This window comes from Pundamilia nyererei, unplaced genomic scaffold (genome assembly GCF_000239375.1).
Source record: "Pundamilia nyererei isolate P.nyererei 1_Seehausen unplaced genomic scaffold, PunNye1.0 scaffold00427, whole genome shotgun sequence".
Lineage (NCBI taxonomy): Eukaryota > Metazoa > Chordata > Actinopteri > Cichliformes > Cichlidae > Pundamilia > Pundamilia nyererei.
Genome location: NW_005187828.1, coordinates 74,096 through 82,980, shown reverse-complemented (window position 1 = coordinate 82,980; position 8,885 = coordinate 74,096). Strand labels below are relative to the sequence as shown.

Below are 8,885 nucleotides of genomic sequence, written 5' to 3'. Positions count from 1 at the left end.
CGGCTTTAAAGGGTTAACAATGACTTTAAAAAATAATATAAAATAGTGTGCAACACCACTGAAGTTTTTTTTTAACCTCTCTTTTCAACCAACGGCAGTCACTCTCCTCTCCAAATAACTTCTGCTTAGCTTTCCGAGCTTCCCTCGGGTGCTCTTAATCAGCGGTCTCCAACCTTTTTTGTGCCATGGACCAGTTTATGCCCGACAATATTTTCACGGACCGGCCTTTAAGGTGTCGCGGATAAATGAGGGAGGGGCTAATAATCGGCTCAGTCATTTTTAATGATCGTTGAAAGCCCAGATCGTAATCGTGATTAAAATTCGATTAATTGAGCAGCCCTAATAGAGAATACATTTATTTAGTCTTTCTTTCAATGAGACCCACCTAAGTATGTCTGACAAAGTATTTCAATTTCTATCTGTAAGAAAGAACAATGCCAATTATGATCAATTTACTAGTGGACAAACCCCTCTCTTATTCTAAAAGCTTCAACCAGCTAGCCTTGGCCTCTACCATCTCATGCTTCTCTGGCAGCTGGTTGTGGAAATCCTCAATATTGTGCAGTTGCTTTCACAGGGAAGATCTCATCTTACGACTAGACAGACTCCAACTTGACCTTTTGGACTGCAGCTAAAGAGGTATTCCCTTTCTGGGGAGATCTTGTGTTAAGTTTGAATTGCACTCAAATCAGCAGATGCAAGACCGGTTTAATTTTCTGAAGCAGAACAAGGATCAGCTGTGATCCAAAACCAAGCAGCTAATTTTACTGTTCTATTCTCAATTTGTCACAAGAAAAATTGGAAATTGCATACAGATATTTATTGAATAAAATATAAACATACATGAAAATACAGAATAAGGCAAACACAGGGTTTATTTAATTGACAATATTGAGTATGACCACAAGCTGAAATGGAGTCGCAAACCACGAGAGAACCTCCGCTGTGTTTTACAGATAGCTGTAAATGACGACTGTTATACCTCTCTCCTGATCTCCTGTGGATACATTGATGACGGGCTGAACAAAAAAAATTTCAAGTTTGGATTCACCACTCCATAAGACTCACTGCAACTGACTTCCAGTCCAGTTCTTGTGTAATCTGGCATACCTCAGCCTTTCCTCCGCATTTCCCTTTCTTAAGAATGGCATCCTGACAGTCACCCTTCCCCTGAGACCATTTCTGATGAGGCTTTAGTAAGCAGTAGATAGATCAGCTGAAGTTCCAGATGTATCTCTTAGGTCCTGTGTCAGATGTGTTTTCCTAGTTTTTAGTTTGTAGGTTTCCTACTTTCCTAAATTTTTAAGGACACACTGTATGTATAAGTGTTCAGCTAAAAGCTCTTTGGGAATTACCTTATTGGTGCAAAAACACAGTTTTATATCTGGAAACAGTTTTATCTTTAGCTTTGTTAGTTTTTTCCAGATTGTAAAGAAATTATATAAGAAAATATATTTTTGTGAAAAAGTTCCTATTTTAAAATGGGTCTTTTAACCTGTCTGTTATGAGTGAATTTTTTTCATGCGTGAATAATTCATAGATCAGTCTTAAGCAGTGTTGGTCAAGTTAATTGAAAAAAGTAATCAGTAACTAATTACTGATTACTTCCCCCAAAGAGTAATCCCGTTACTTTACTGATTACTTATTAGTAATTAGTTACTTAGTTACTTTGTAAAAAACACGATTTACAACTGAATAGGTGATAAAGCGATACATAATTCATCATACAAAATGTAATCAAATGGAAACGTCTGTTTTTAAAACTTGTTTTATTAGTTTTAGTCTTTTAACTTTATGCATCAAGCAAAAAATTAAATTATATGCAACATTCTCTGACTGGAAGAAATTAGTTTAACATTGAAACCTATTTTCTGCACATTCCAGCACATAAAATAAAATAGTTTTTTGTGTTTACACTCACTCTTTCAAATAGATGCAAGTAAAACACAGCAGAAAATAAATAAAGTCAAAGACTCAGCGGTCCTGTTGCTCTATTTTCACCTGTAAAGCAGGAGTGGGGTAGGCGGAGGTTTACCCTGGTGCAGGTGTGCCTCGGCGGTGAGTGGAAGAATTTTTTTTCCGCTGTAAAAATAAGTTGTCTTCCCACGCACAACGGACACTAATGTTTTTGTCACTTTTTATGGAATCAAACTCAAAGTAAGGTCAGTACTTCCACGCTTTAAATGCTGCACGCTCATACTCTCTCCCGCACTCGATATATTATCCATTGTTGATCTGCACACAGCTGTTGTCACGAACGTCGCACTCGCTTACGTCACTGTCATGACACATTCTCGCAAAAAAAATCACGGTTAATAATCCCTTACTTTACTCGTTACTTGAAAAAAGTAATCAGATTACAGTAACGCGTTACAGTAATGCCTTACTGCCCATCTCTGGTCTTAAGTGACTTAGCAAATGTTTAAAACACCTCTGAAAATGGTCAGGTACAAAGACTGGACTGAAAATGAGTGTGAAAGAAGCCAATGTCCAAAGCAGAACTTTGAAAGACCTTCAGAAAGTGTGGAAAACTATTGCTTAAGAGCACTTAAAAATGTTAATACAGTCTGGCTCCTTGGAAGCAAAACATAATGAAATGTGGCAAGATGAATAAAAGACATCCCATTTCACATGCCAAGAAAGGAAGTTATTTAAAAAATAAATACATTTTCCACTTGCTGCTACAAGATTACCTGAACAACCGTGACATTTTTTTCTATGCTGCCTAATCAGGATTATGCAACCCTAAATATTAATTCATTTCCTACACCAAGTGCACACATCAACATTACAACCTGACTTCTGAGATATAACAGGATCATCTCCCACAACGAGACACTCTTTAATTCCTTTAGTAGTTTCATTTAATGGGAAATAAAAATGGCTGCCAAGAAAAAGGTTTTCTGAACACGCCACCTGAACAGACCAGAGGCGCTTACACTGTTGTGGAAGTTTCTATTTAATAAAGCCTGCAGACAAATGGTGAGCAGTAGCTAATATTCTTTCATCAGAAAAGAACAAAAACCCAAGCTTGGTCGGAGAAGCCAACATTGCTGGGGCAGTTGATTGGCAGAGTCTCTGCGTGAGCCCAGAATGGCCCTGAGTTTAAATACTTCCTACAGAAACAAAAGGCAGTACGCAGCTGTTTTCACACCTTTGGTCTTCCCACTCCCTTGCTATCTCTTACAGTGGTTGAAGAGACAAAAGACTCCGCTACCTTTAGAATTGTCTGCTTTTCCTCCAACTTCCTGAGATACAATCACCCGGCTTTTCAATGGCATGAATGTGTTAGACGTTGAGATCTTTGGAGAGTGTGAATAATACATACATAAAATGCGGTGGTGCATTTTCCACAGTGACAAGCCAAAATGCCTGCTGCGGAAAAGGCTTTTAGTGAAACATACCACACTGTATTTACAGTTGAATATTGGGGCGGGGGGGTGGGGGTTATAATAGGGCTGGGCGATATATCGAGTTTTTAAAAAATATCGATACATTTTTTATATGAGATATAAGGTGCGACAATATCCTTTATATCGATATAGTCTATGTTACGTTATAATTATACTTGTGGAGCCGCAAGTTTGCCTCTCTTTCGTCCACTTTTGTCTTTACGCAACGTTACTCGGCCTCGCCTCTCCTTCACTGAACACAGCTCCCCCCCTCCCCCATCACTTCACCTGCAGGAAGCGACAAGATGGACACGGCAAATCTCCGTTAACGAGTTACTGCACATCGCCCCGTGCGTGGGGCTGGACGCCGTCAACGTGTTAGCTAGCTAACCACGCTAACGAGCTAACCACGCTAACGCCATGCAGCCCAGAGGCGCTGCACAGCCTAAAATCCTTGCATTTTCTCAAAAGTCGACAGCGCGCCTTATGTATGAATTCTGTTTGTGCTTGATGGCCGCGAACCGATTTTATGTGGTACACAGCGCTCAGCAATCTGTCAAAAAATGTTTTAGTACGACTTTGGTAAGCTACGGTGCTGCACCGCTGATGGATTGTCAGAGCATTACGGCTACCGAGGAGCCTTCGCGGAGTGATACGTACTGTGCTTCAACGTAATATTACCCTACTGTGTATAAGGACTATAAATGGCACCTGTTAAGAGACGTGGTTACGAAGAGGATTTCAAACTCAATGCTGTCAGTCACACAGTAGAAGTTGGGAACAGAGCAGCTGTGAAATCTGTCTCTTTGTTATTATGCTCAGCGTCTTTTAGTTTACATTTTGACTGCACAATTGTGAGCTTTTTGTTATGCACAAAAACCACATTGTTTTCTTTTATTTATGGAGCATTATTATTTAATAAATGCTCATAATTTCTTTTTGAGTAAATCTTATGTACATCTATGCTCTATGTTAATAAAAGTGCCTGTGTGACATCTGGGACACAGCTTTGACTAAGAACTCTCTTTTTGTTCTTACTTTATGGCTTAAAAAAAATAAATATCGAGATATATATCTTATATCACCGTCCAGGTAAAAAATATCGAGATATGAATTTTGGGTCATATCGCCCAGCCCTAGTTTATAATATGGCGGTTAATGGGGGTAAGAATACAAAATAGAAAACAGGCCTGGAATGGGAACAAAGAATTGGGGTGCAAGGCAGGAGGGCAATCAACCCCCACCCCAAGGGCAGGGCAGGACACAACACTTACTGAGGGTGAGGGGCAGACAAAGGGCAAACGCACACTATCTTAAAAGGAGATGGGGGACAGGGTGTCAGCACCCCTGGCCACTGTACCAGTGTTTTTCCTATGTGTGTTTTACTGTAGGGGGAGGAGATCAGAGGTTATGACTTGTGTGGAATTCTTTAGATCAGCCTTTAGAATAGGATTGCAGTGTGCTGATCTCCAGATGCATCTATAAGAGTAATGGGAAATAAAAGTATTGTGTGAAACTTGGAAACATCTCTGCGTGATCTGTGGTTGTCCTGCTAAACCTCAGTGCTGCGTTCGATACTGTCGACCATAATATCAGAATCAGAATCAGAATCAGAATACTTTATTGATCCCTGGGGGAAATTATTTTAATAAATTATTAATATTCTATTAGAGCGATTAGAACGTGCTGCAGGTATTACAGATTCTATTTCTCTCTCAATATCAGACTTGATTTAAACTTTGCTGATCAACTGGGCGTTTATAAAATATGCTGTGGCAAATAAATTAGCAGAAAAATAAATGGCCGAAGCCCCAAGATTATCTTAAAAACACTATTACTTAAAAACAAAGTATTGATGTTATTCCTAATTTATTTTCAACTCTTCTCATTTGAGCTCAGAATGCATTAAGCTTTGACTGGTGAATTGAAATGATGTTAGCAAAACCTTATCTTTCTGTCTGTGTAATAGAGCAAATAGAGGCTAGAAGGGTTTTGCTTTGGTTCTATCTTACATAATGTCTCTCAGACAAAACATAATGAGTGAGCAAGAAAGAACCCAAAGCATTGTTACCTGAGCTTTTCAGTCACTCCACCAGATTTAAGAAAAAGATATAACTCACAAACATACAAAGACAGAAGTGTTAGTCTGTCAGGTGTGAAACACCTTCAAACTGCTGCTGCTTTGCTGTTGGCTTCCCCCATGTAATAGAAATTTGTTGTTCTGACGTGCCCTGATATCCTGCACTGTATGCTGAAAGCAGGGAGTGCATCAGATTCCTCTTTCAGTTTTGTTTCACGGTCAGCACACCGTGCAGCTGCACCTAGTTCTAAAACAGCTGGGCGAAGACAGCACAGTGAGAAGTTAACAGTCTGCTACATCCTTTGCATCCCTTTAAAAGAGGTTTTCTTTGCCTGATCTGACCCCTTAAGTCAGATTGCAACCACACTCTCCTGCTACCTGCTGCTATCACACATGCAAACATGCAACCAAAGCAAACAAAACAACTCATACATTAATAGGCTGGTTCTCAGGAGGATATGTGGGGCAAACCATTAATATTTGTACATTTACAGTCAGATGACATACCAACACAGTGTTGCTCCATCACACTCACAGAGAAAAACAGGAGGGAAGATTAGGAAGAGAGACTAGTGACATAACAGAAATACAGCTTTCTTTAATTTTTTTTTATTTTATTTTGAAAAACAACATGTTTTGCTGTCATTTCTGCTCAATGGGATTAAACTGATGCAGTTCAAATAAACTGAGTTTCAGATCCCACTGATTCTTCTGAGACAGTATGTTGAGCTTAATCAAACAGAGCCTGAATGTCTTTATTCTATTTATTGTTTTTTGGTAGAGTGGTTTTATTCTGGCCTTGCAAGAGAGTGGAAAATTGTCGAGGGTGAACGCTACCACTCGCCCTATGGTAGCTCTGACACTGATACTAATTTTGATGTTTACCACTGTGAGAATCCCCTCTTTTTTAACATGTTTCTCCAAAACCTGTATATGCCTTTAATGACAATGGTGCCTTTCCAGATGTGCAAGCTGCCAATTCCATGGGCACTAATGCACCTCCATACTGTCAGGCTTTTGAACTGAGTGCTGATAACAAGGCAGATGGTCCTTGTCTTCTTTATTCAGAAGGACAAATTATCTATTTCAGATTTGACTCATCTGACAGCAGAACATTTTTTCCACTTTGCCTCACAGCCCATTACAAGTGGGATGACATGTTTACACATGGCTCCTTCTTTTAATGAGCATGCTTTAACCTGCATTTGAGGACTGTATGCTGTGAAGCACATATGTGTTAATGAGATTTGAAAACCATTGTATGTGTTGTTTTTAAACATTTTGTTGTTAAAATTTTTGCAGAAATCAAGGTTGTGAAAGACAGTGATAAACTGTGAAACAGCAGAAACCTTATCAGGCATTCTGGGAAAATGCCTATGAACCTAATGACAATATGTGACAGAAATGCTTACTGATTATCAATGATGCACTTACTCAAGGCCAAATTTGCCCAAAAGTTTGAACTGCCAGGAAACTCAATAGTAGACAAACCAAGCAAAAACACCCAGGCAGAAAATGACGACTGCAAAAGAAGTCCCTAACTCATGTGTCCCCTCCCAGGCCAAATTATAGAAAGACAAATCCTTTGAAAAATTGCAAGACATAAAAAGTGGGTAAAAGTCACAGTGAAAAGTGCAATGCTCGACTCTTTTCCATTGCACATCTGGATAATCCTATCGAGCAGTAAATGTAAAATATTAGGTTATTTCTGAATTATAGATTGAGGTCAATACAGCCTGTTGTCAGATGATCATAGTGTAAATCCAGCTTCCTGCTTGCTTAAAGACAGCACTTACTAAAGGCAGGGTGCCATCGTTTTTTAAAATCAGTTACATACTTAGATGTGCTCATAGATGTTTAGTGTGCTCAATATGCAAGATTTTGAATTACAACATATTCTAGCAGTCTTTACATAGCCCATCATCAGTCATCAGCTACAGACTACAAAGTAACTAATTTTGTTAGTGTTCAACGTAAACATCCAAGGTAGGAGGTAATGGTTAGCAATGTTTTATAATTAGAAGTAATTAATATTGATGAAATGTTTTTTATTTGAATTTAGAAGCAGAACATTGGAGGTTATCCAAGACTTTAAGACTTCCCTGCAGTTTAACTAATTACTGTGTGTCATCTAACTCTATGGATGGCAAAAGCTTGGGATCATCTACATGGAAATGAAAAAGTATAATATGCTGTAGAATGATATAGTTTCCTGGGGCAGGATTGTATGTTAAACAGCTAAAATAAACCATTAACGTTATAAGTTGAGAGGTTAAAACTGTCAGTCAATCACCACTACAACTGGCAAAAAAAAAACTGTCCAAATAAGATCTAAAACACCAAACTCAACCATTATTACAAATTATGAGGACTTAAAACAAGAAACACTAAGTATAACATATAAATAAAGAATGATATTAAATGTACATGAGGGACAGCGTGTAAAATGTTAGCTTGAGTATACAAATCAGATGCTTAAAATGTTTATTCCAGTAGAATACTTTTGCAGCAAGACAAATCTTGCATAGACATCACACACACGGGCAGAAACGAACCATTCAGTAAAGCCCACGCTGTTTTAAAATGACTGACACAATCTCCAAAACAACCTCATATCTAACGCACTTCCAGTATTGGAGACTCCACTCATAAGACAATGCAAATGCTCATAAATAGTAAATACTGGGCTAAGATTTTCTTCATGTAGTGATGCAAGTCCTTATCCATTTTAGGGTGTGGTGGTGCTGGAGCATATTCCAGCTGGGTCAGAAGTACACCCTGTATTTGCAGCATAATGACTTGTGTTTCATCACTGGTCTATGCAATAAGAAACTGGTACATCTGAAAACATTTTCAGTTGCTTACTGTCTGACAAACTTTTGACTCTAGGTTGATCTGACACGTAAAGTTCAGTATTATTTAGCAACATGTTTCAGTTCACCACTAGGGTGCTTGACCCTAGTGGTGAATAGTGGCCCTCCGGAGAAGACCTAAAAACTTCTTAAAAACTCCAACAGGGGTGATACCTTATTTTTAACCTAATCATAGTTTAATATTAACGTTTCATTTGACTTTATTGATCTTTATCATGTTTAAAAAGGACCGCAAACGCCAAACTCCTGAGCCAAGTTATCAGTGGCACTGTGATAAAGTTAGCCTTACGTTTAACAACAAAACAGACGCGGAACACATTTTTCATAGTGACTCTAAAGGCTGTAACAGACCAACAAACACCGACTGTGAGTAAAAGAATGAAACTCGGGTTGTTTATGGCATTTGTTTCCTACCTTTCGTTATGGCTTTGCTTTCCTGTTGCTTTGATGAGCGGAAACTTCCTCTGCTGTCTGTTCCGGTTTGAAAGACGAGCCTTCAAAATAAAAGCACGACCTCTGAAAGACGACGTTTCTATGACC

At 38.7% G+C, this 8,885-nt stretch overlaps 1 protein-coding gene across 2 annotated transcripts in view; it reads right to left on the bottom strand.

Moving 5' to 3' along the window:
- LOC102203523 (zinc finger protein 638-like) overlaps window positions 1-8,815 on the bottom strand; it is a 34,719-nt gene extending 25,904 nt beyond the window's left edge. Inside the window, exon 1 of one of the 2 annotated variants that reach the window (XM_005753425.1) lies at window positions 8,760-8,815. The gene's annotated coding sequence lies outside the window, so the exon portion shown is untranslated. The remainder of the gene's footprint in view (window positions 1-8,759) is intronic. The other variant, XM_005753426.1, reaches the window with a different exon arrangement.
- Window positions 8,816-8,885: the final 70 nt, after the last annotated feature.